The sequence below is a fragment of the Parambassis ranga genome, chromosome 1, assembly GCF_900634625.1.
Source record: "Parambassis ranga chromosome 1, fParRan2.1, whole genome shotgun sequence".
In the NCBI taxonomy this organism is placed as follows: Eukaryota; Metazoa; Chordata; class Actinopteri; family Ambassidae; genus Parambassis; species Parambassis ranga.
The window spans coordinates 2,871,971-2,899,033 of record NC_041022.1 but is presented as its reverse complement, the minus strand read 5'-3'; the positions used below and the strand labels follow the sequence as shown (position 1 = coordinate 2,899,033).

General features: G+C 45.8%; 1 protein-coding gene across 4 annotated transcripts in view; it reads right to left on the bottom strand.

Annotated features, from left to right (window-relative positions):
- Positions 1–27,063, bottom strand: part of LOC114437263 (endonuclease V-like) — a 71,267-nt gene that overhangs the window by 14,771 nt on the left and 29,433 nt on the right. The window contains exon 9 of one of the 4 annotated variants that reach the window (XM_028407979.1): positions 10,182–10,271. The exons of 2 other annotated variants lie outside the window; for them this stretch is intronic. The gene's annotated coding sequence lies outside the window, so the exon portion shown is untranslated. Of the gene's footprint in view, positions 1–10,181; positions 10,272–23,547; positions 23,675–27,063 lie in introns of those variants that run through there. One more of the 4 variants, XM_028408059.1, reaches the window with a different exon arrangement.

Sequence of the window (27,063 nt, the reverse complement as noted above, 5' to 3'; positions counted from 1 at the left end):
TTATTATCACATGCAGTGATTAGTGTGAACCACTCACAAAGGAGGATTACACAGGAACTGTAGAATCAAAATTAAAGAGAAGTCTCACTTTGGGTTCCTCTGCACTGTGTTTCTCCCTCCAGCCTTTTTTCCCTCCTTCATCATCTTTATGTCTCTCACAGTGAACCCGATGAGGCAGGCGTGTGCTTTCCCACAATCCCCACAAATCCTTTTTACTCTCATGTTCCCTTCTCTCTCTCTCTCTCTCTCTCTCTTTCTCTCTCTGTGGTGAGATAGAAGGTGGAGAGGGAGGTGGGCTTCCCACAGTGGTCTGCTGCATTCAGAGAAAAAAACAGAAGGCAATAGGAAGGAGATGAGGTAGCTGCAGAAGAGCAGGTCAAGAGGTTTGAGATGACAATTTGGACCAAACATAGGTCCTGGACTTGTCGTTACAGTCCCCAGTCCTCACAGGCCATGAGGGCTGCAGGGTGAACTGTAAACATGATGATGTAACCTCCTGTGGGAGTTAAGAGAAGTGATCTGATAATCAAGGTCAGCAGTACGAGTGTGCTGTGAAGCGTCTTCGGATGCTGCCTGCTGGAGATTAACACCGCGGTCCTCCCAAGAGTTTTGAGGGCTCTAATGGTCAGACTCTTCCTGTGACCAGCAGCAGGAGGAAGAGACACAGTCACAGTGAGGCAGAGAAGGAGGCGTTAAAGTGGGATGAGGAGGAGGACTGGGAGGAGAAAAAGATCAAATGGAGCAACAAAAACAGGAGATGAGAGGCAGGCCAGCGAGTGGATGCTGCCACGGGGCCCATACATATTCCATCTCCAGAGCTGCCTTTCTTCGAAAAACTCCCTCCTCTCCATCGCCGCCTCCCTCCTTCTCCTCCCTCCTCCTCCCTCTGCCTCTCACTCTACCGCAATAGCAGTATGAATAATTGAAGCAGCCTGAATCGGGATTGAGAATTTCTGTTGCGGTTGTGTCTGCTGGTGCGGCAGGCAGCCAGGTATTCATGACAAAAACAAAAACTCCTGACTGCTTCGAAAACGAATGCGAGAATAACCTTGAAAACACACACACCCTTACACGAGCACAGAGGGAGTAGCCCATGTTGCCGCCTCGCTGTGGGGAGTTGGGTAAAGGAGAATTTTTGTCTACAGATGTACTGGAGCCTTGTGTGACATTGAGCCGAGGCTGCGAGGGAGCGAGAGGAGGCGATGTTTGATTTGAATATTCTCAGAGCAGATTTCAGCTGGAGGGGAATCTGTGCAGGACCGGATCAGTCAGCCTCCCCCTGTGGAGTGGCAGCAAAACAAAGCTCAGACTGAGGACAAAAGTTAGAGGTGTACTGCTGCAGATAGGTACGTACTGCAGTGTGTGTGTGTGTGTGTGTGACAAACATAAGCCACAGTAGATGTGTGTGCAAACAGTGGATAGGAAGCAGGCTGAGTACCTGTCTAAGTGCCTGTGCGATGTGGTACAGAAGGGAAACGTGTATGAAAGAGCGGGAGGGTGTATGCACAGTGTGTTGTCAGGCCAGGCCCAAGCTGCCGCTACAGCTGCAGTGTGTGTGTATGTGTGTGTGTGAGAATTTGTGTATATGTGTTCCAGTTCCAGCTTAATTGGCCCAAATCTGCCATTCAGCGAGGCCGCTTCCTCGCCCCTCCATGTGGCCTTGTGGGAGAGAGAACGTAAGTGACATGTTAAACTAGCACACACACACACACTTGCTTCCATCTGGGAACGATGCCAATGAATGTGCAAAATAATTGGGTCAACTGCGAATTATATATTCACAGGTATACAGTGTAGACACACACACACACAGCTTCATGACATCACAGCTGAAGGCTGCTGGTATCTATTAGAGTGATCAGGGATCTGTTTGATCCTGAAGATGACAGGAAAGTTTTAAGAAGGGAACATCATCATTATCATCATCATCATTGTCTCTCTGGCAGGCAGGTCAAACTCAGTAAGGCTCTCCCTGCACTACTGCTCCTCCTTGTGGGGTCCCTCAGGGGTCTATTCCTGGTCCTTCCTTTCCTGTTCACCATTTACATACTACCGCTGGGAAAAACCATATAATGAACATAATGTAAGTTTCACTGCTTGGTTGGTGAAACGCAACAATCTAAAAGACCTAAATCATCATTAATCACTGTAACGCTGCAAAGTCTGGGTTCCAAAACTAAGCCCAAAACCTTGGTGTTGAGAACAGAATAACAGAACTGGTGACAGAGTCCAACCGCCTCCAGAACCAAGTCAGACTTACATCCAGCAATGAAAACCAGCTACAGGGACTGAGTCGTCCATAGCAACGGGCGAGCAATGTGAACCCTGAGTCCCCAAAATAAAAACTTTAGATCATTGTTTGGAGAGTTATTTGACCTGGGACTAAAAGCTTTCTCTGGCACAACAGGCCATGAAAAATGTTTTTTTTTTCCACCTAAACTCTGATCCTCAGTTCAGGCAGAAGGCGCCGCATGAAACAGCAACATCATGGCTGCAGATGTAACTCTAAATGAAGCACCTGTTGTACTAAATCTGAGCCAACAATTACAGAAAATGAAACCTCAGCTGCTAAATGAGCTTCGGTTAAATGCATACTAGCGAGCTAAATCAAGATAGCGAGGGCCCAGAGAGCTAACTAGCCCAGCAGCACAGCTACAATGCTCACATGGTAATAACCAACACACTGCAGCTCATTAGTCGTGACGACCGTTCGGTTCAATATGATTCATCTCTGCATAAAGCCTCACTGGCAAGGATATTGTTTTGCTACTGCAGCACAAAAAACATTACATAACATAACATATAAATAAGTTGGAATTACATAAGCAAGCAGAGAGGAGCTGCAACTTTTTCTTGGATCAGCGGCTGGGGACTGAGAGGCTGGCAGATGATGGAGAGAAACAGTCAGAAAGGGAGGAATCAAAGCGATGAATCAGCAACTGAATGGAAGCCAAGCAGAAGGAACGCCGCCGCAAAAGCTCACCATGACAAGGCGGGTGGGGAGGGGGAGGAGGAGGAGGAGGAGGAGGAGGAGATGAGCCGGGTTCTCCTCAGATGGAGGAGCGCAGAGACAGCAGATACTGAGGAGTCAAGTAAGGACAGCCTGGGCTGTGATGACGGGTCTCTACTGATGCATGTTAACCTTCTGTAGAGCCGTCACAGGGATGAGAAGCTGAGAGAGAGGCGCCACGAGAAAACCAATCACCAATAATCTCCTGTATATATGAACAGACACACTGCACAGGCTGATTGATAAGTCTGTACCCTAAAACACTCCCTTACCACATATTCATGCTTGGTTCAGCAGCAGTGGAGGATCCTGCTCTCTCTCTTTGTTCAGTGGAACACAGCAGGTGTGATCATAAAAGTTCATTTAAAGAATTGAACCAAACCTGTATAAAACCACACAAACCTATCAATCCGCAGGGCAGACACAATATGAGCTCGACATTTCAAAAGAGGAGCCTGCTAAGAGGAGGTGTGGTGTGAGGACCTGATAAAGATGCCCCCCTTGGAGCAGCCGTGGACAGACCCTGACAGTAAAAACTAAGGATGAAGCTTCTGTGACGTCACCCGACGACACTCCAACTGTCGTCATGTTGACAGCGTGGCCAGAATCAAACTCCAAATACAAACAAAAAAGAGGAGAACCATGGAGACCAGCAGACACATATGGTAGCTGGCTGTCCGCATACTTGTGTCCATAGCGTGTCTTGGTGGCCTCATGTTGGTTCATCCCCCTGTTGTGAAGGTGACCCTGATGAATGAGGCAGTTCTGAACCCCTCTTTGCTGCAGGGTTACATATGAACATCTTTAGGAGGAACACACATGTGAAGTGAAGGATCCTCTCACTGGAGTGTTTTCATGATCCTGTTGGGAGAGCTGAGATGTTTTTGACGCTCTGCGGCAGAATACAGCCCCCTGAACCACAGACGGCTCCATGTGGGCTAAAGGCCAACCGATTCCCTGTCGGCTTCTCCCAGAATCCCTCACCAATTACTGCTCTGATATCCCACAACCTGAGCCCTGCACACACTGTAAGAATCCACGGCCTTCCTTCTAACCACACACAGGTGGCTCACAGACTCATTAAAAATCCCTCTTCTGGTCTTCTCTCATGTGAACGCCTCCCCTCAGGGATTTCTGAGAATCTCCTCTCTGCTCCATTTAACAGAGCCTCGGACTGACCTTCATATGAAGGAGCAGGACTGCTTATGAAGCTATTCACAATCATCCTTTCAACACACACTCTGTCATGTTCAGGCCTGGCCTGAGTGCACTCCAGAGTCTCGGCAGAAACTTCTTAGGATGAACCCAGAGAAAGAGAAAGAGAAAGAGTATTAAAAAGTAATACATCTAATAAGAAACTGAGACAAAAACATCTGAGAGGAGGTTTTAAATATTAAAGCTGGACAAAAATATTTTGAATTTAATCAAATGTTAGTAAAACCCTGGCCTGCTCTGAGGTGCAGCAGAGGAGAGGAGAGGTACAGGTGTGATCAATACCATCCACATGGAGTCCATTTAGGTGAGTTCTAATGGCTCTTACTGTAATGATAAGTCTGAATGTCTGCAGGGAAAGAGATTTATATGTTTATATTACCACGGAAAGAGAACCAGCAATGACTCAAAGAGTCAAAGCAAATTGTAATCTCCCTGATACAGCCACAAAGTCGTGTTCACCTCGAATGTCGACCCAAAAACTGACACTTCTTAAAAAGGTACTGAACATGGTGGAGTCCAGATGAACAGAAAGCTCCTGACTGGGTCCTTACTTTAAAGGTAGGGTAGGAGATTTTGAAAACTCAGTGAGAGCAGCTTCATCAGTTCTAACTGTTTGGTGGGGAAACATGGTTTATATGTGGTTACAGACCTATGTGGGTGGGTCTGGGTAAAAACATAAACTTAAAAAACAATAGCACTAAATGTTTCCATCACCAACATAGGTCTGTAACCACATATAAACCATGTTTCTCCACCAAACAGTTAGAACTGATGAAGCTGCTTGGATGAGCAGCGAAACGTCTTCAAGAAAACTCTACAAGTCCAGACGCCTTGCTTCAATCTTCTCTATGTTCAGGACTATGTTTTAAAAATAAAAGGTGTCGATGGTCACAGTTATTTTCCAGGAGAAAAAGTCGAGCTTTTCCAGAATGCAGAGAAATTCTGTCACATGGTATCTACATGAAGCTACACCTTGTTCCATCAAGTAAAGGTGTTTAAGGATCACGTTAAAAGGTGATGATAGAATAGTGCTTGAGACAGACAGATGACGTGTTAGCAGTAAAGCAGTCGTTGACCCGGACTGTAAAATGTGAGATGGTGATGAGCTGGAAGGCAACATTTTCCCTTTCCCAGTCAGGTTGAGCTCCTAGCGATGGTCACCAGCTTTGAGATCACAGATTACAGAATGGTGGGTGGCTGGGCTCAGCTTCAGAGACACAGTGAGGAGGTCAGGGGGAACCTGAAGCAAGACATTGGAGGTTTACCCAAGCATACCCAGCTAGAAGAACACCTAACTGGCCTGGGAACGCACTGAGAACCAACCAGCTCTTCCTCACCAGGAAAACGTAGGTCCAAATCTCATCTCTATGTCTTCTTGGGGACTGAAACCGCAGAAGTGGCAATATCTCTGATCTAGATAAGGCAAACAGAGACTAACAGAGATTTATTGGAAGTGACAGAAAGTCTCTGAGGTCCACTGTAAAGGGCAGGTGAGGCTTCTGCTTGGAGGACGTGTTTATTTCTGCTGCTCTGAAGCCGTTTTATTAATAAGAAGAACTTGAAACAGGAACCTCCCTGCTGCTCTGGAATTTCAAACTATTTCCAGCAGACTATATCGCAGCTAATTCTGCTGCACTGTCCTTGAAACCTCTTAGTGACTATCATCCAGTGACACAGCCACAGGACCAAGTCTTCAGGACTTCAGACCGTGGCGGCTCTGCAGAGGTGACATAGGAGACTATCACAGAGAAGACAGGTGGAGAATGCCTCGGGGTATTCTCATGTTCACCTGACACATGTTCACCTGTTCACGAGCGCACCGCATCCCGGATGCATCAAACCGTGCTCCCTTCAGTCAGGAAGGGAGGAGGCGTGTCCCTCCTCTTCATCTCCCGTGCAGCTCTGCATCATATGATTCCTGTCATGGCTCCTTTAATCTCCATCCAGCTGAAAAGCACCACCAGGCCCAGGTATACTGTAACTGCACCACCAGGGAGACGCGGACGCTTAATATTTCATGGCTGCAGACTTTCAGCTCAGGAAGAGCCGGGGACCACATGAAACATCCGTTTGATGGTTAAACCCAGTGGTGAGAAATCAGCTGAACCCGCGGGATAAAAGGACTGAAGGCACTTTATCTGCTCGTTCTCTTGGAAGTCATTCATCTGAGAGAACTGAAGATTGTTTTGGATCGCTGAAAAAAAACGAAGAAGCAGAGTTTAAATCTGCTGCCGTCCCTGATGCACGGTTAAGTATCTGTGACAGAGCGTCTTCTCACATCGACAGCAACATATCAAGGAGGCCCTGCTCAGTGGTTTTATCAAACCAAACAGCACACAGGGGAGTCCCATCTGATGACGGGATGAAAGGGTTGGTTGTTTAGCTTCGTGCTAAACAAAGCCACCGACAGACTCCTGCCACAAACATCAGACTGCACATTGATACGCCGGAACCGCCGCGATCCAGAAACCTGACAACAAACACACCAAGACTCAAGCTTTCTAACCTGCACACACAGGCACACACACACACTGATGTTCAGGGTTTGACTGATGTCAAACTTTAATAACACAGAACCGAGTCACATGATTGAGCTGATTTTGTCTGATCAACATGTCAGAAGCAGCTTTGATTGGTCCTAGCCTCCTGTTTAATGCACACAACAAGGCTGGAACTCTATGATTGTTTAACTAAATTGCTAAAAGGTAGCCACAGACAGTACTGCTCTGTTAGACCACTTGATGCACCAGTGAGTCAAAGTTGTGTCTGGTCTACTCCTCAGAGGAGGCTGAAGGAGAGACGCTGTTCATGTCTGCTATAGAAATCATCCAACAACCAACCAGCACAATGCCAGAGCAGCCAAACATTCCTGGCTTTCTCTGTGTGCAGAGAGGGTGATGTTCTGCTGCTCCCTTCAGTCACTTAAATACTGAATAGAGACTTGAACATTATTGATTACTTTGAGATTTTCTTGCATCACACCACAGAAGGAAGCATCCTCCGTGTGAAACGGTAAAGCACAGTTTGTTGCTGCTGTAGATAAATAACAATGAGTTAAAGTTTTCTTATCAGAGGTTTGAACTGTTGAACGATCATTCTTGAATTTACAGCTGCACAAATGAACTGAAGCTACAACACAAAGACAGTGCAGCACATCATTACTGCAGCGCACCTTTAAAAGTAAAAGGTTTCTTTTCCTCTTAGTGTTCACATTATTGTTCCTTTTCAAAAAGAGGGAACATTCCACAGACACTCATCTATCTCTGGATCTTCAATCAGAGGAGGACTGAACAGCCTGCCACGGCCTTCACCTCCGCCTCACTCTGCGGCCTTACTCAGCTGAAAAACAGAATCACTTCTCATTTGTCCAGGTTGTAACAGGAAGAGTTTGACAGATTAATTCTTTAACTTCTCTTTGATTCTTCTTCCAGGCCTTCACAGGCCGCTTCTCTTCTCTGAACCACGGGGGAGATCTGCTTCCTGCAGACTATAACGGTCCATGGAAGCACCGTGTTCTCTGTTCCGTCCTTCTGTGCTGTGTCTTTGTTCGAGCCTCGGCTCTCCACCAAAAACAAGCTCGTATCTCTATGAGAGTGATCGTTCCTTTGTATCGTTCCTTCTGGAGTCTTTATGCAAGATAATGAACACAGCACCAGCAAAGGCAGCAAAACTTAGAATACTGGAACATTTAGATGAAAGATTCTACAGGCTAATCTGTAGGCTAATCACTGTTAGCATTCAAAGCAAATTCCCGAGTCCCCCACTCTCACACACAGCCGCCTAAAACTCACTACACCATCACCACAGTGATGAAAGCAGATCAATAATGCTGAGAAAACCACTGCAAATGGAAACATTAAGAGGTCAGTCTGACGGACGCTTTTCTTAACAATGTACCAAAGAAAATGGAGAGGACGCCCGGCTGTCAGAGGAGGACGGCAGGATCACTGCCCTCTGTCAGCGTCCACCAACTCCAAATAACCAGAAAGCAGAGATGCGCGCCCAAGTTTTAACTGCTCAGGGCCTCAGAAACCCTGAGCCTGAGCGGCAGGATGTTAGAGAGGCGATTGCAGATGGTGGAGCAAATAGAGAGGAGCAGAGGAGAAAGAAGCTGTCAGATCCTCTGTCTGAGTGTCAGCTCCTCACAAAGCAAAGATCCAGCGTCAGCCAGAGAGCAGCGCTAACACAACCCTGACAAATCCTTCACGTTTACAAAGTGGGAACACTCTTCCCTCAAGCTAATAGTTGTTTTTTTTGTAAAAGTGGCTTTTCTCTGCATGTTTTCCACAAAGACAACAAAAATATCTGAACTTCCAGATCCTGAACTGCTTGAAGTATCTCCTACAAGTTGGCTTGTGTTATAGATTAAGCTCCACAACGGGTCTGTAAAACACACTATAATGGTTTGTTAGCCATTTTGTATCAGATGGATCTGTGTTCAAATGCTCATTTTTAATACTTACATATTCTATTAGTTATGGTTTGATACAAAATGAGGACTTAACGCCATGGCCGGGGACAGACGGAGGAGCTGAGCTGAGGTGGGTGAGTTCTAAGATGGCGTCTTTTTCCAACATGGCAGCGCCGGTTAGTGATCAGTTGATGATGATCAATCTGGCTGTGTGATTTGGTGAGCTTGCTCACGAAAATCATTGGCAAAATTTTAGATATGACAGCTAGCTAGCTTTGAAACTCAAAATACACGTGTTGTTCTGACATTTTCAGTTTGAGCCGTAATTAGCTTGGAGCTAAGTTACAGTGGATATGATAGTTGGTTAAGTTACTATATTGCTAATTAGGGCATCAGCAAAGTTATGCCAGACTTCGTCGCACAACATTTCTAACATTGATCGGTCTTGATCTTAATAATTACTAGGGATCCTAAATCGGGCCCAATTACGTGATTTCAGACTCGATCGGAATCGGACATTACCTCCCGATCAGGACTCGGACATATATTTATCAGGGCTGTCAGTTAGTTAATGCCTTCTATGCAGGGTGGCTCTGTGTCTTGTAGTGTAGGGGTATGACAGCTGCTTCGAGACTTCGATGCGTGTGTGAAATCTCCCAGTGTGGCGGTAGCGCGACACACACACACACACACAGGTTTTGCTGCAATGAGTGCCTTTATAGAGAGTACTGAAAGTATCGGATCAGGACTCGGTATCGGCAGATACTCAAAATCAAATGACTCAGACTCGGACTCAAGGGCAAAAACACCTGATCGGGACATCCCTAATAATTACTCTGGGCTGATCTGGTTGTGTAACTGACTCGCTTCTTTGTGTAACAAAGTCATTAGCAATATAATATTAATGTTAGAATACAAATGATCTGTTAATGTTCCACATCTCTTACATCATTGATTGATTGATCTGCAGTATTCCTGGTTTGATGACTTCATGTTTTATTGAGTACAGTGTCTGACACTCACCCTCCTCCTTCAAAGATCACTGTTATCCGTCCCCTGTGTGTCTGAGGCACAGTGTTTGTCCAGAGTCCATAGATGTGCGCACCGGTCGGCCTCCACCCGCTGACCCTCTGACCCCTCCTGCTGATCAATACTGCCCCACCTGACCAGTTCTATTCCTGGCCACCATCCCTGCAGAGTCAGCCCCCTTCCCCCCTGCCCTTCTTTTCCGCTTGCCTCGCTGGGACCAACCTGGCACAGCGGTGGATTCTGCCAAGTCTGACTCATTTAAAGAGAGACGACGCGCACACAGTATGGCCTTGGTGATGTTTGTGTACACACACAGCGAAACCATAAAGCCCAGATATGAAGAGATGACCGGCACTCTGCAGCAGATCGGGGTCCTTTATGATTTATTTACAAGCAGCTCTCGGTGTAAAAAGCTGAGTGACCCAAAACTGTAACGAGAACAGTGTATAAAAAGAGCCAGTCTGACCCACATCCACTTTAAATATGGGGTGAGAGCATAAAAAGATACAGCTAATCTGATGGCGCTTAAAAAAAATTCCTGCACACACACACACAGATGGAACTTCTGCAGTTGCTGGTCTTCATCTTTGCTGCATCATTCGCAACCTGCACAACACACAGAGAGACAAAGAACAAACAAACTTTTTAAAAACTAAACCGAAGCACTCCTTAAAACACACCTTAAAAGCACTTAGCATTCACACACAGCTCAGAAACCACCCGAGATATGCAAAGTCCAGCCTGAGCTGATGTTCATGAAGGATCTCAGAGCACACAAAGGGATTAAAGGTTGACCTCAGATTAACATCAGCCCTACAAAACCTCCGAGAGGACAGTGAGACGTATTCATGACACGTCTTCAGAAGGAGGACTGCTCCTCAGAGACAGAGCAACATCACCTCATGTTTCATACTTCTGCCAGCATCTGACGAGTACTTTCAATCAATGTTTTAAAGTATATTCATCATATGTTTGATTGACAAAGATCATTTTGGATAATGAAAAGTCAGAAAATAAGAGCGAAGGATATACACTATGTGACCAAAAGTAAATGGACACCATTCGCAGCTTTAGCTGGTCTGTTTTGAGTTGTCTTAATGCTGCAGTCTACCAGATCTGATTATAAAATTATTAAAAATGTAATCAGACTTTTTATGAGTGGAAAATGTTCCTGTTTCCAGACTAACAGTTCAAACTTCCAGATCATTGCTGCAGCTTTGGGGCAGATAATGAGGATTTAGGACCTAAATAATCATTATCTGCTCCAAAGCAGGTGTTTTAGGTGTTAGTCCCTTAAAGAAACCTCAAAGAAATCTTCTCAGCTTGCTGCAGAAAAACTTGACTGCTCTGACCTCATCACTCTTCCTTATCCATGGACCAATGGGCTTAAAGGGCTGGACGGGGACCAGAAACATGGAGGCCAGCAAACACATGTGGTGGTTGAGTGTCCACATACTTTTGCCCTTACTGTGCATGTACTCTGTACTGTATAAAAATGAGCGACATGACAGCTCCCCAAAAGTGATGCCAGAACATCTGGATCGCCCCCCGATGGCTGACTGCAGTACATATCATAAACTCTGCCTCCTCCATGTGAGACATGGACATACAATAACACAGTCATTTGCTACAGTCATATTTATTTTATTATTGTTGGCTAGAAAAGGTTGAGGGAGGAGTGGATGATGTATGAGTGGAACAGTTCAGCTCTAGACCTGCGACACAGACTCTGGTTCCAACATGGCGCCTTCAAGGTACCATGTGATTAGACAAGAATAGCTGCATCGCACTGATCCTGCTCCCTGAAAATACAGAGAAAGTCTCCACAATACTGCTGTGTTTATACTGAGGCCCTCGATCATTCACAACACAGCACATTACACCATCATGCCACAGCTATTTATGTGCTATAGCAGCAGAATGTGGAGCCTAACAGCGAGAGCCATTAGCAGCCTCCGTCATTATTTCCCCCTCTAACAGCAGAGGCCTCCCCAGTCCAGTTAGTTTGGACCCTATAGCAACACAAAGCAATTTGCTGTGAATAGCCACCCAGGACATTCTCAGTGCATTACAGAGGCAATCAGCATCAGCAAGTACAGCAGAGGAGAGCAGCACTGAGGAGGAGAGGATGAAGAAGCAGAGCCTGGTGAGATGGAGAGCTGGTATAATGTTACAGGCAGCTCCACGCCAGTCAGAGTGCTAAATGGGCAGTAAAAGAGGGTGGAATAGAGCCGTGATGGCGTCTGACCCTGTGGTCTGTTTCCAGGCCCAGGTCTCTCCATGGACCTGATGTTAATATAACACAGGACTCATTAGTTACTGGGCACAGACATGTGGCTGCTGACCATGGAGAGGTGGTATTAGTCCTGGTGGTGGCCATGTTGTTTTCTGCAGGTGAACATCTATTAAACACACACAGCGCCCCAGAGTCGGTCCTACCAGCACCTGAATCAGAACAAACTGTTCAGCTATCACTCAGCTGCTGCTGCTCGGGCTTTTATTCCCACGGAGCAGCTCAGTAATTAACAGTAAGTACTTTAAATGCCCGGATTAAAGGATAATTGCAGTTTATTGCATCTGTGTCCCCAACACCGTCCCCGTCAAGGTAACAGAGCTGCAGTTAGTCTGAGGGAAAGCACAGGTGTGTCACTGAGGACTCTGTTCCATTTAGTGTCCCTTAAGCTGTGACAGTGAGCTGTGCAAGGTAGCCGCCATCTTTGAATGCACCTGGACGTTCCTTACTGGGACAGGCCAAGACGTCAGCTGTTCAATAACAGCCAGCGGACACAGAATAAACTGCCACTGGATAGACGATCAGAGGAACAAAGCATGTGATGTAGGCAGAGCGACCACATGACAAAACCTTCCAAAATTAAAGCTCTGGGGTAAAACATCTGTCTCCCCCTACAGGCCGTAACAGTAACTGCACAAACACCAGTGGTGGGTGCACATAGCTACAGAACTAGCCTGGCCGGACAGAGGCAAACATGCTACTTCTCCACCGTGATAACAAACCAGCTGCACATCACCAGTGAAACAGCTGCTAATAACAAGTGATGCTAACTAACCCGCTAACAGACATTAGCACAGGAGAGTCTTTGGAAAGCCCCGGATGAAGCAACATATCCTTACAAATAACACAAGACATTCGGTGATGGTGGATGGTCTAGAGACAGAACATATGGACGTACGGCCTGATGTCATCTGACCATGGGACGTGTGTACACTCATCCATAAAGAGGTTGGAGGGGCACTAACCCTGCAGCAGGCTTTGGCTGTGAACTGCACCACCGTGACCATTACCAGCTATAATGGTGAGAAGCTCTGCCCCCAACGACATGTGATACATACACAGTGGCCATTGATAAAGACTGAGAATATCGATAGGTATCGATATAGGTGATGCCAGCCTGAGATGAGGGCAGACATGTTGCCTGGATGCTCTTGGACAGTAGCTGGATGTGTAGCTCTTACTCCACATCAATAAAAGACTTTTTCACTTTAAGAGTAAAAAATTCTGTTTGCTTTAGTTCTGAACAGGAGCTGGGACATTCCAGAGTTAGTCGACTGGCTTCTCTTTTAGACTTAATCCTTCTTTTAAACACAGATGAAGGTTTTCTACATGTTTTTATTAATATAACGTTATGTAACATTAAACATGCGGCTAAAAGCCCTGAGCTGTTGCTTTAAGAGCTGCCTCATTTGGTCGTCTAATGAACATTTATTGTATTAAAGACTACACAGAGCTGGTGAATAAGTAATGAGCTGATTGCAGTTTTGGAGTTGTTTCTGCAGCACAGCTAATCTGACAGAATACATGAGGAGGAGAGGAGAACTTTGTTTGGCTTCAGAGGTTCCTCTGCAGTGTTTTACAGTAACAGATGGAAAGTCGCTCCATCTCGCTTTGTTAAAGCTCATGGGGAGCACAGACAGTGTCAGACTGACACTGGAAAAAAATGTCCTTATTCCCATTTCCTTATCTATTTTCACATCATCCCATCTGCTGTGTGTGTGATAACACAGCAGCATTCACAGTAAAAATACCCTCTCTGCCGAGCGCGGCCTCGTTTTAAACAGCAGCTCCCTCCACTCCACATCAGCTGCTGCTGCTGCTGCTGATTAAAGACACACAACGAGTGAAGCAACATCTCATTCAGAGGAAACTTTGATGGCTTATGACTCACAATCAGAGATGGGAAGCGTTACTCTAATAGGCTATAATGAATCTCCTCTAATTGGACATAAGACATGATGATGCATGAGGAGGATATTACAGCACTAACTATGAACAGGAACCATTTTCATTTACATAAACACACCTGCAGGCGACGCACACAAACACAAACACGCATGTTAAGATGGATTTTTCTAATAAAGCGTACATGTATGCTGTGTGTTGTGTTCCAGGCTGTGCTCGGGTTCAGTCAGCAGGTCTTTGCACACCATGAGCTGTGTGTCAAGCAATAATGTTCCTCCCTTCAAAAAGGAAAGCCTCCAGTTCTTTGAAGGATGAAGGAAGTGGAAATCTACAGAGTCCCAAATTATTGATGTTGTAGCTACAGGTAACCTCAGAAATAAAATAGAAACTGGGAGTAAACAAGTGATGGAAAAAAATAATAAAAATAGAGAGAGAGCTGCTGGGTCACGCTGTTCTGGCAGAGTTTCTCCTAAGACCAAATTCACTCTGACTCTGACCATCCTCACCCTGCAGTGAGTCTGTGCTTTACCTGTGTGCAATGAAACAGAGAGCAGCGGCTTCTGAAGGTTCAGCACTGAATGATAAAAAAAAACAGCCTCTGCCAAACTGGAATTAAAAACGTATTTTATAATATAGGCAAACACAGCAGGCAGGTAAACATCAGTACAAAGGGCTCTGGATATATCGCACAGCATTAGAATATTTGGAGTCCCACAGGGATCCGTCCTTGGATCACTTCAGTTCAGTTCAGTGTATACTTTATACTTTCCTTTGAATCCAGATCACCTTTAAACTGGATACCTTCAGACCTATCTTCAAATCTGGCTATCAAACACACGTTTCCAAGCTCAATCCAGTTTAACCGGCTTGTTTGTTGTCCTCCAAACCACTAGGTGGCACCTCATAATATACAGAGTTCATTCAGGCAATTGATTTGGGGTTATTGTTTTATTTTTTTCATCAATCATTGATTGCTTATCAATCATCCATGACGCACTTACTGAACTGCACCATCCTGCACTAATAAAGTTTGATTGATTAGCGCAGGGAGGGATGTTGGTTTTATTTATGTATTTATTTCTTTGAGTGTGTTCGTCAGTTCGACTGAAACACAGACTGGCTCTCAGTCATGGTTCCCAGAGGATTAATCCATCTTTTCCTCTGTCTTTAGTTTTAATACACTGAAGGACTTTCATTAAGGTGTTAAAAACGTATTTTATAATATAGGCAAACACAGCAGGCAGGTAAACATCAGTACCCAGGGCTCTGGATATATTGCACAGCATTAGAATATTTGGAGTCCCACAGGGATCTGTCCTTGGATCACTTCAGTTCAGTTCAGTGTATACTTTCAGTTGTGTAATGGCAATTTCAGTCTCTGTATTGCAGCCTTCTCCACCAAGGTAACAGATCCTATTGTCTTTTTTCGTTCAACTATGACCCCGTTCACACTGGAGAAAGTCAGTCCAGCTAGAGTAGGATTGAATCCAGATCGCCTTTAAACTGGAAACATTCAGACCTAACTTCAAATCTGGCTATCAAACACGCGTGTCCACGCTCAATCCAGTTTAACCGGCTTGTTTGTTGTCCTCCAAACCACTAGGTGGCACCTCATAATATACAGAGTTCATTCAGGCCGCGTTTTTTTTTCGGTTCAAAAAGCAGTTTATTCCTTTGTAGCCCTGTAGAAAATAAACACGGGGCAAAACTGTCATAGTTTAACGGTTGTTTACATACGGCTTTTGTACGCAACCCGGACACTGTCCCTGTAAACTGGAAGTATCACGTTGCTAGTGGGATTTGCGTCAGACCTGAGCCAAATGTAAGCCAATCCGGCTAGATCCACCTCCGAGATGTGGATCGAGATCTATCCGGATATATCCAGATACGGTCTGAATCCCGCTCTAGCTGGATTGATTTCCCCAGTGTGAACAGGGTCTTGGAGTCCCACAGGGATCCATCCTTGGACCACTTCAGTTCAGTGTCAGTTGTTACAGGTGACTGCATCATTTTGTTGCACTTATTTATTATTTTTTTTAAAAATGTGCTAGAACACATGGAGTCCCACGGGGATCCCTCATTGGACCGCTTTGATTTAGTCTATACTAGTACAGATGATGAACAGCGATTTATAAACTCAGTAACAACAAATAGTGCTTTACAATGTGTGATCAAATTCAACATGGAGGGCTCTGCGCTCCTCCCTCCCTGTCTGACAAAGAACCCTCACTATAAATGTCCACAGCTCCTCTTAAACCTGCTCAGCCACTGCAGCTCCTTCAGACTCCCCCTTCAGTATCCTGTCGGCTGTTTGTTACATCCAGTATTCTATTCAATTAAAGACCCTCTTCCTCCTCCTCCTCCTCCTCTTCCTCCTCCTCCTCCTCCTCCTCATAATGTCCAAAGCTCCTAATGGCCTGCCTCTACACCACGGATCAGAAATGCTTTTAGTTTAAACCTCTGAGGTCTCAAAGCACCCGAGTCCTTCATCTGCCGAGAGCTTTCACCAAATCTGGTGAGAACACCTCGTGCACTTTAAATCAGCCGGTTGTTGTGTGTCTGCAGCGTCCTGCATCGCCTCCTGCTTCCTTCTATACAGACATTTTTATTCTATTTGGCCTGATATGGATTCATTCCAAATTTCTGTAAGAATTTTTTTTTTCTGCATGTTATTTAATGATCTTTTATTGAACGTGACGGGGTTCTATAAAAACCTGTCAGGGTGTGTTTCTTTTATTCAGTGGTGTTTGGGGGGGACAGAAATGAGAGCTTTGACTGTTGACCTTCAGCATCGGCTGCATCATCATGGCGGTCTGACCTGCCTGTGCCTTTGCCGGGCAGCCACAGCCAGCTCTGCCTGCATCAGCTCACCAACAGAGAACAAGCTTTTCATGAGGACGCTTTAACATGATGGATCTCATTTTCTTTTTTCTTTCTTTAAAGAACTCCCAAATTTCCCTGAGGGACCGTCCCAAAAGGATTAATAAAGCAGCCTATATTCTATTCTAAACACATTTTTATATATTTACATTATTATATATATTGTCTATTTTTTTTTATCAATTTTTATCAATTTTTGACCTCCTAATTGATTTGTGGTTATTGTTTTATTTTTTTGTTTTATCATTATCATTGATTGCTTATCAATCATCCATGACGCACTTACTGAATTGCACCATCCTGCACTAATAAAGTTTGATTGATGGGATGTTGGTTTTATTTTTTGAGTGTGTTCGTCAGTTCAGACTGAAACACAGACTGGCTGTCAGTCATGGTTCCCAGAGGATGAATCCATCTTTTCCTCTTGTCTTTAGTTTTAATGGCACTGAAGGACTTTCATTAAGGTGTGTGGGACTCTGAGGGAAACCTGCTCAGCTGTAATCCCTGTGCTGCATCAGATGACAGCTGTAAGAACATGCAAATCAAACTGCACTCCTGCAATCAGCTGCTCACAGCACTGAGATCGTTCAATCATTAGCGCGGTGGATTGGTGAACTGAGCGTCGTTACACACCCCACAGCTCATCAGGCAGTAATGACACTGACCTTTAGTCTATATGAGCAAATGAGCTCCTGTTTACACCAGCACTGCTTCAAAGACACACAAACACACAACATGCTGTACAGGTGTCAACAACAGCTGGCTGCTGGATTTACAGGCATGCACAAAATGTTTACATGTGACTATAAACTATACACACACACACACACACAGAGGAAACGCATGCACACAGAGTCCCTGAAGTCAGCACATTTAGAGGCAAACAGGCCCGCGAGCTGATTTTCCATGCTGGTCAGGCTGCAGGCATTACCACTGCACATAACCTTAACCCACACACACACACAGACAGGGCTGTAAACATTAGCAATATTTTCCCATTTTCTCTGCAGGCCAGACAGGAGAGCAGTAGATCTTCAGCCCTTCACTGGTAATAATCTCCTCACACTTCACACTGCCAGGGAGATGAATCATGGTGGATGGGGGTCACTGTGTGTGTGTGTGTGTGTGTGTGAGAGAGAGAGAGAGAGAGAGAGAGAGAGAGAAGGGGGTGTGATGTGCCATCCAAGGACCGGCCTTTATGGTCCTTGAGAATGAGTGTGTGTTTATGTGTGTGTGTGTGTGTGCGCAGGGTGAAGACAGAAGCCAAGGATCTGGTCCAGATCTTGTCAGCAGAGGTGCACTGCAGCTAAGTAAATATATCTGCTGTCTGCAGACAGAATAACCTTTATCTTACATTACTGCTGGTTTTGTGTGTGCTCACTACCCAAAGTGTAAAAATTTCACCTGTCAATCTCTTGGTTTCACTTTCTCTTAGCCAGGCGCAAGGTGATGCAGAAATCTCTCAGGATCCACCTCAGAAATGGCAGATTGTCTCTTAAATATGACTCTGAGGAGTTTGAGGACCCGGCGAGTTGACATTTTGGTCATTTGGAGTTTGTTGTGGATAACTGAATGGACATGTTCCTGACACATACTCAGCTCTGTGCCAGTTTGTTTGTCAGGACCAGGGAGTAGGACTCACAGAGCTGGACGAAGTAAGAAGTAGTCGGTTCAAACTAGGTCAGTACACAGAAAATCAGTCCACGGAAGCAAACAATCCGACAAGCATGAGATGTTCGGGTTCGAAGCTGAAGGTAAGTCCACAAACAAGTGTCCAAAGGCCTGAGGCGGAAGGCAGTCCAGAAATCCAACAAAGTTCAAACACCGGTTTGAAAGGCGAAGGTACCGACAGGGGAAAACAACGAGAATCAAAAACCAGGCAAGGTAAGTCATACACAGGAGAGCAATCAGAAATAATCGCTGGAACGCTCAGGAAAACCACATCGATCTGACACCGAAATGGCATGAGGACACCATACAAATAGTCAACAGTCCACATAAGGTTCATGGGAGGAAAGGGCGTGCTGAACCCCCAGCAGCGGGAATCTGCTGGGGTCACAGGAAGTTCCGGTAGCCCCGGAAGTAACTGGCCACCATGATATGAGTTCCTAACAGTGTTCTTACATCATGGATCTTTTCAGAGGCTTCGGGGTGTCTGGAAAGGGGGTCCTCGTCACCATGGTGGCTGACTGCATGGAGGTGCACACTAATCCTTGACTCTGCTGCATTTCTTTCAGGTTCAAACTCAAAGTCAAAAGGCAGCAGGGTTCATTTCTTTTATTTGAGTTGAAACTTTCTCCAAACTCCAGACTTTTGTAACTTAGTGACTAAATACTCTATCATCTCTGAGTCACCGAGTTCCCTCCCCTCATCTGAAAGTCGTCTAAAGAAAGTGAAACTGGCAAGGTCTTGAAATAAACTTCTTCTTCTTTTGGACAGCATGGTAGACTTGGTTTAGTCACTGTGGGGTCTCAGGCCTGCGCCGCGTGACGCAAGCAGCGACCTGACGGATGAGGACACGGGACACCTGCCACCGAGCCCGTCCCCAGGAGAGGCTCTCCACCGACGCACATCGCTGACCGACTTAAAACAGAAACAGAAAATTCTTTGGCAACGTCCACGGTGAGGTGACAGGCTGAGATCAGAGGCTGAGCTGAACTCCTGCCTTCACGACTCAAAGTGACACCAACACAAGTGTTTATGACACGGAGCAGAAACGGACTGTAAGACTTATAATATCAATATTAGCAGGTACCTATTCTCTGCTTTAAAGGTAGGGTAGGAGATTTTGAAAACTCAGTGAGAGTCGATTTCGAAAGTACACACACGCCCCTTTCTCTCGGAGCTCACCCAGAAGCCACACTACCCAATCACATGGACGCATCTCCATACATTTATATTTACATACATTTTTTGTATATACTGACTGTCCAGGCCAACTCTCTTTTTTTCTGTGTGGTTCAGAGAATAACAAGCTGCAGAGCTCCATCCTAACCCTGATCGCCCTCTCCACCGTGTACTGGACAGACCACGGAGCGCCTTCTGCAAAAGGACCGCTACAGGAAACCTTTCCATCTTATGTATATTATGCTGAGTGCCTTTCTATCTTCTATCTATCTATAACCGGCTGACAGCTAACAACAGCAGGACGTGTAGCTTCCTGTGTGTTCATAGTTACAGAGTGCTGGTGCAGCTGCTGTGGACCCACCGTTATGAGCTGAGAAGCCACCAAGATGACTTTGTAAGCATCGTTTTGGGAGGAAGAAACCCTGTATAGAATCACCTTAATCAGCCTTGCTGGGTTGGAACCATCCAGCATCTCTTCGCACTCCTGACTTTTGGAACTTTATATCATAGTGGGAAACAAAATGTTTGATCTTGTTGTGTGCACAACATAATGAATTAAATTCCATGACTATTTCAAAAAGCGGTATGAGACTGTGTGGCATCAGACCTCAGTTTCTGGCAGTGTTATCATCAACAGCTTGCCTGCTGAAGCCCACTGGCTCCTTCCCCGAGAGAAATTATCTACAAAAGACAAATCTAATAAAAAGAGAACAGCTCACTATTGTGATGGCTGACAAGACACTGGCAGCTCCAACGACACGCTTTTACATAACAATTCAGAAGCGCGCCTCTGAGTGTGTATTCACTCCTCAGCCTTCATCACGTCAGGGTGGGCTGTCCTTAAAACACCTGCAGCATCCGGACTCATCAGTCAAAGCAAAGAGAGTCCGTCTGTCCTGCTGTCCGCCTGTCTCTGCATGGTTTCTGCTCCACAGCAGCTGACAGTCTCTTTGAAGACATTCCCGTCCTCATACTGAATTCTGATTGGGGCGCTGCGATGCCACGTCTGACAGCTGTGTGCCGGAGTGAGAAGGACCGGCTGGAGACAGACGGCCGGAGACAGAACAAGAAGGAAGGTGTGAGGATGTGAGGAAACGGGAAATAAGGAGGATGTTTGGGGGTCTGAGATTAACCCATTCATGACTAACAAACTACTATCTTGCACGTAGAGGCCGCTATGTTGTGTGAAAACATGCCATTATTTTCAGCATTTTGCCCAAGAATGCTTCATCACATGGAGTAGGCAGAGGGGCTGTGATGTGTGGACAACAAGCTCCACCACAGCTGCACACATTGCGAGCATATTTTTTGAATATTAGAGACAGTTCTGGTTGGTCTTCACATCATTAAAGGCCAATTCCAGCACTAACATTTATTAGTAGGAGGGCTAAAGGTATGCTGGGGGCTTGGTGGATTTAGTTATAGGTGAAGATTAGGAGCTGGAGTTAATGAGTGCCCTCACTGTGAGTGTGTGTATGTGTGTATACGTGTCTCAAAAGGCAACAGAGGTCATTAATTAACGAGCCTTCCTTTAAGCCCCACAGGGATGAATGGAAACAAACAGTCATGGAGCATTTATCACCATTCCTCCTGTGAATTTAAACATCTTTACATAAATAAATCTTGCTAGTGTCCACCTGAAGTGAACACATGACCACATGTGACCACAGAAACCAGTCTTTTTTTTTTACACCAGTATGTTTGTGAAAACTGGAAAAAATAAATGGCTGCATCTAATTTGTTAATGCCAGAGGAGAAGGGTCAGGGAGGCTGGAGCTGATAGAAAAGCAACAGAAACACTGGTTCGAAACAAGGTCTGCATCTCTGAACACACAACATACCTAAGGCAGAGGGGCTACAGCTACAGGACTCACAAAAACCTGGACAATGGAAGGTTGGACAAACACTACCTGGCCTGACAAGTCTCCATTTCTGCTGCCACATATGGATGGGTATGGATGGCTCAGAGGTAAGCATAAAGACTAAAAAAAAGTGCGGGACCTAAAATAGCACCTTGTGGTACACCGCAAGTCATTTTGTAGCTAGAACATGAAACAACGGCCTCCACAGTCAGCAGATTAGAGTCCAACAGAGCACCTTTGGGATGTGATGGAACGAGAGTTACGGTATATAAAATGATTCGAATCTTTGGATTCTTCACAACTGTAATTGTACGTTGTGTAGCCACGTGTTTTGAAAAGATTCTGCAGAGCTTCTTCTAAACTTAAGAGAGGCTCCACACAGCGGCTGAGCCTGAATGGGAAGCTGAGGAGGAGAGATGAAGTGTCCCTCTGTTCCACCCCATCACCGAGCAGAGCTGACATAACAGATAGAACAATCTGTGCACCTAACAATCTGCAAGATTTACCGCCGCGCACACTATGCCCTATATGTTCTGTGAGGCTGCAGCATTGTGCCCGGGCGTCATTCATGAATTTATGGACACAGCAGATGTAGCATGAGAGAAAAAGAAACACATTTGTGTGAAGGCAAATATCAACATCACTGATTCACTGCTCATTTCGCCAACAAATCACAGCCCGACTTCGCCTGGAGTGAAACACCACATCCCTCTGATGCAAATGAGCCGTAGTGGCTGTGATGCATGGAGGCGGCTGTAGTGTCTTTCGTAGGCGATACAAGCCGCCACCGCTCGCGCTGATCAACTCCACACCAACCTGCACATTGAGCCTTATGAATGGCTATGGAGAGGAAGCACTACGGTGGTCTGCGGTGAGAAAGAGCCCAGAGGCCAGAGGTTCTTTATAGTGAGTGATGATGTGTGTGTGTGTGTGTGTGTGTGTGTGTGTGTGCTGTTTATCCCCCTCTGTAACAGGCAAACATGACAGCTTATTACAAAAAAATTAATTCCAAAACCGCACTCCTGAGCTGAAACACATACATGCCTCATACATTCAGAATCTCAGGGGAAGAGTGTGAAACGTGAGAGCGAAAACACACACGTGTGTGTGTGTGTGTGTGTGTGTGTGTGTGTGTGAATGGGATAACGACAAGGGCAGCCGCTGATGGGATGTGGAGGCTGAGATGAGCGGCTGATGCTGCAGATCAGCAAGTGATTATTTCAGGGTCTTGAACCTGTGAGCTGCATCCAGCATTTCTTCAGAGGTTATGATGAGTGTGTGTGTTTGTGTGTGTGTGTGTGTTTAACTGAAAGATGAGGGGAGAGTGTGCAGGTTACATTAGAGTCAGTTGACGCCATTTTTAAGTCAAGTTCTCCTAAACCCATCCCTGACATTAGGTTTCTGTTTGATAAGATGGAACTAAATCACAAACAAAAATAATCTGGTAGCTGCTTTGATGATGTGAAAATTAATTTCAGCTATTAAACTGGTTCAAACCACTTCATTTAAAATATTGATTAGTGAGAATTCATTGCGTTTGCTGACTCTAAAGCTTTATTACCCGTCAGTTTTAATACAAGTTAATAAATTCAGCTTTAGAACGAGCTGAATTTTGGAACAGAAACAGAAAGTTCAATAAATAAGGCCGCGACCTTGTCAATCACCTAACCTGTGTACAGACAGTGAATTTAGCATTCTGCTCATGGATCCCTCAGACATCTGGCAAACAGGCCTCTTCAATAGTTAAAGACATCGGTTCAATGTTACACAACAAAGCTAAGGTGGAATCTCATTAAAGTCTGAAACCTGCGGTCGGTGGGAACGGCTTCTGAGAGAATTAATCCCCCCTCCTGACGAGGCCGAGCATCGCTGCTGACTAAAGCAGCGCACAAGTGAGCAGCGGCGGCCCGCTGGCACCGGCGATGAAGTTACTAAGCAGGGGTGGACTTCACATAACAGCCACTCAATGAAAACAAAAGCCCCGGCACTGTCAGCTGAGCCTCTCTTCCCCTTCACTGGAAAATCTAATAAGTAGCGTTCCCAGAGCCTCCTCCGCCTCGTCCAAGGCTGACGCGTCCTTATTACAATAGATCGGCTTCAATTGATTTGTCTTTAGAAGCCCGGGGGAAAAAAAAAGGCCTCATTGATTTTCTGGTTTGCACTGAAGGCATGTGAGAAGTTGGAGCTGGTGGTGAACTGGTTGGCGAGACACCTGCATGGATCTGGTAAAGACACACACACGTGTTGTTTACTCCCAGGATTCCACTGGACATGAACTAGGCCATTTGTCTGATACAGCAGAGGTTCACTTGGTGTAATAACTCTAGTGTCAGGCGATCAATCAATCACTCACACACACACACACACACACACACACACACACGTCAGGATACAACAACAGAACGAGAGGCTGCAGACAACACACACACCTACCTTCTGTCTGTTCAACCTCAGAGGAAACACTGAAATGTCATTTTTCATATTAATGCAGGAAGTTGTGAGTGAGCTAAATGTGATGATGTCATCAGAGACATACAGGCCGCAGGTCAGAGGGAAGTAAGGAATAAAAAGGGGATTAAACAATGTGCACACTGCCCTGGTGGAGAAAAGAAGCCTATACAGGTGTGAAACCCTGCAGTTCCTCCTGTGGCCTCTAGGGGCTGGCTCTATACGGTAGTCATTCCACATAGACCTCCATGGAGAAGTAAATACGCCTCCATGTTTCTGGTTCCCTGTCCAGCCCACAAAGCATTCGTGAAGTCCGATGAAGGGTGATGAGGTCAGACCAGATCAGGTGGACTTGAGGTCCGGACAGACCCAAGTTCTTCCACATCAAATTGTTGGGCCAAACACAAAGTTATCTGCTCTGAAGCTGCAACCACGAGTCAATGAATGAACGTTTGGAACTGATGCCAAACAGGTTCCTGATGCTCCGAAGCAGTCGGGAACCCTTTGAACTTCCGCGTTCACTGATAGAACAGTAGAGGGGTTTTTTTTAAAGTCTCTTGTTGTTTGTTTAGCTTCCAGCACGTCCTGTTTCAGTGAACAATGGTGACCAAGAGAGAGTGTGTCTTGCTGTTTTTTTGGGGGTAGCTGTATTGTGCATAATCACGTAGTCATCATCAAGTTTTTGGTGGTGCAAGAGCACCATATCCGAAGTTGCGGAGGTGCATGTCAGGCCAAGGCGTACCACGTCACCGCAGAGAGCTCCTCGCCTTCAGTCTGTGAACAGGAACATCTTCCGCTGACTCGTCCATAATAAGTCAGACAACACTGTGATGTAGACCTGATAGAGGCCCCTGAATGTTTAAAGTGATACACAATCCACATTTCACTGTGTCCAGCCACTGATTTGTTCAGTGCACAAACTGGTTCAGTCACGACTCAGTCTGACATCATCACCAGCAGTGACAGAGTCACAGGGAAAAAGGTCAGAGCACGACGGCGGGAAAGAGAAATTGATTAACTCGTCCGTGTGTCTTTTCACATCACTGAATCACCTCCAGACCTTTTTCCTGCTGCCCCTGGCGGCTTGTGAACACAGCGTGTGTGTGTGTGTGTCGTCTCTGCTGCAGTGATTTACAGTCTGCTGGGAATGGTGACGCCGTCAGGACCTTTGACAGAAACAGGTGAGTAAACTGTGGTTTGTGAGCAGCTAAAGAGAATTTCAATGAAACACGGCTCCTCAGATTTATCTCAAACACTGTTTGCTGATGCCTCTTTTCTTTACGTGCCCCCTCGCTTGACCCCACCCGCTCATCCACCTCTCCCCGCCGCCCCCCCCCCTCCCTCACTCAGCGATTGTTCTTGTTGCGTCGCTGAGGAGCGTACAGTGCTTTGGTGTCAGTGTGTTTGACGATGAGACGGCTGCGGTGAAAAATGAGGCAGGTGGTGGCAATTTATCAACACTTGAGCGGCGCGTGGCGGCGCTCTGGCAGGGGGGGGGGGGGGGTGGGGTGAGGCGCAGAACGCAACGCTGAGGGTTTTTCTGTGTGAGACCGGGCGTGATGAAACGAATGCGGTTTCTCCTCCGCAGCATCAGACTGACAGGCGGGAGGATGAGGAGAGGGGAGGGTCTTCTCTATATGCAGCTCTTCCTCCTCCTCCTCCTCCTCCTCCTCCTCCTTAGTCTTTTGGACTCTCTCACTACAAATGTGCAGCGTGCACTTTTTCCTTTCTCCTTTGCAATTGACGTCTCTGTTGGTGTGGAAACAAACGACAGAATGCTGACAGAAATGGGGGAATGAACAGAGAGAGAAACTCTGTCACAGTCCGATGATGCTCTTCCTCTCCCTCTAGCTCACCCTTTAACTTTCACACCATCTCCTGAGGTTTCTCCCTTCCCATCATCTCGCCTCCCAACCCCCCAAATCAGCACCTAAATCAGCACACACACACACCAACCCCCAGCCATCCTTCCACTTCCTGACCTTTTCGCAATTTACCTCCTTACCTATCATGTCCTCTCCCAGCGCACCACTTCAATGCATAAACACACCCTGATACTGTACACACACACACACAGTTACTGTACTATGTTGATGCCTGCAGCCGCCTCAGGCTGACTGTGAAACTCTCTCCACTGGGAGGAATGCAGAGGAAAACTCACATCAAGGCATCACAGAGATAAGTCATAAAAACAAGGGAAAACATAAACAGAAAAAAGCCAGAGAGTCACGTAATTAAAGAAATCTTGGCTCAAATATATCAACAACTCCATCTGTTAATATCTCAACCAAACGCCCAAAGTGCCAGATCAAGGAGGAGCCACGCAGCTAAATATATACAAAGCAAAAAATACAACCAATGAGGGAACAATAACTGCAGTGAAATGAGGCCTAATAAGAAGAGGAAACAGAGGAGGATGGAGGAACGGCCTGCGGGGGATTCACACACCCAGACAAATGGCTTCATCGTAATTCCAGCTTCGATTTCCACATCAAATTGAACAGGGAGTATTTTCTGTTTTATGTTCATTCTGCACACAAACACAACGAGGAAAAAAAGGGAAGAAAGTGGCCAAGAGTGCAGCATTTAAAGGACTTTACACCCAAACAGCAGCTTATAAAACATTCAGGGACAGAAAAGAGCTTCTAAACCCAGACTGCACCTTTACAGGTCATCCTAACTGCAGAAACACACACACAGACACACAGAAACACACAACACACACACACAGAAACACACAACACACACAGAAAACACACAACACACACACAGAAACACACACACACAGACACACATAGAAACACACACAGACACACAGAAACACACAACACACAGAAACACACAACACACACACAGAAACACACACACAGACACACAGAAACACACAGACACACATAGAAACACACACAGACACACACGCACACAGACACACACACAGAAACACACACACATAGACACACAGAAACACACACACATAGACACACACACACACACACACACAGACACACACACACAGACACACGCACACAGACACACATGCACACAGACACACATGCACACAGACACACGCACACAGACACACATGCACACAGACACACATGCACACAGAAACACACACACATAGACACACACACACACACACACAGACACACACACACACAGA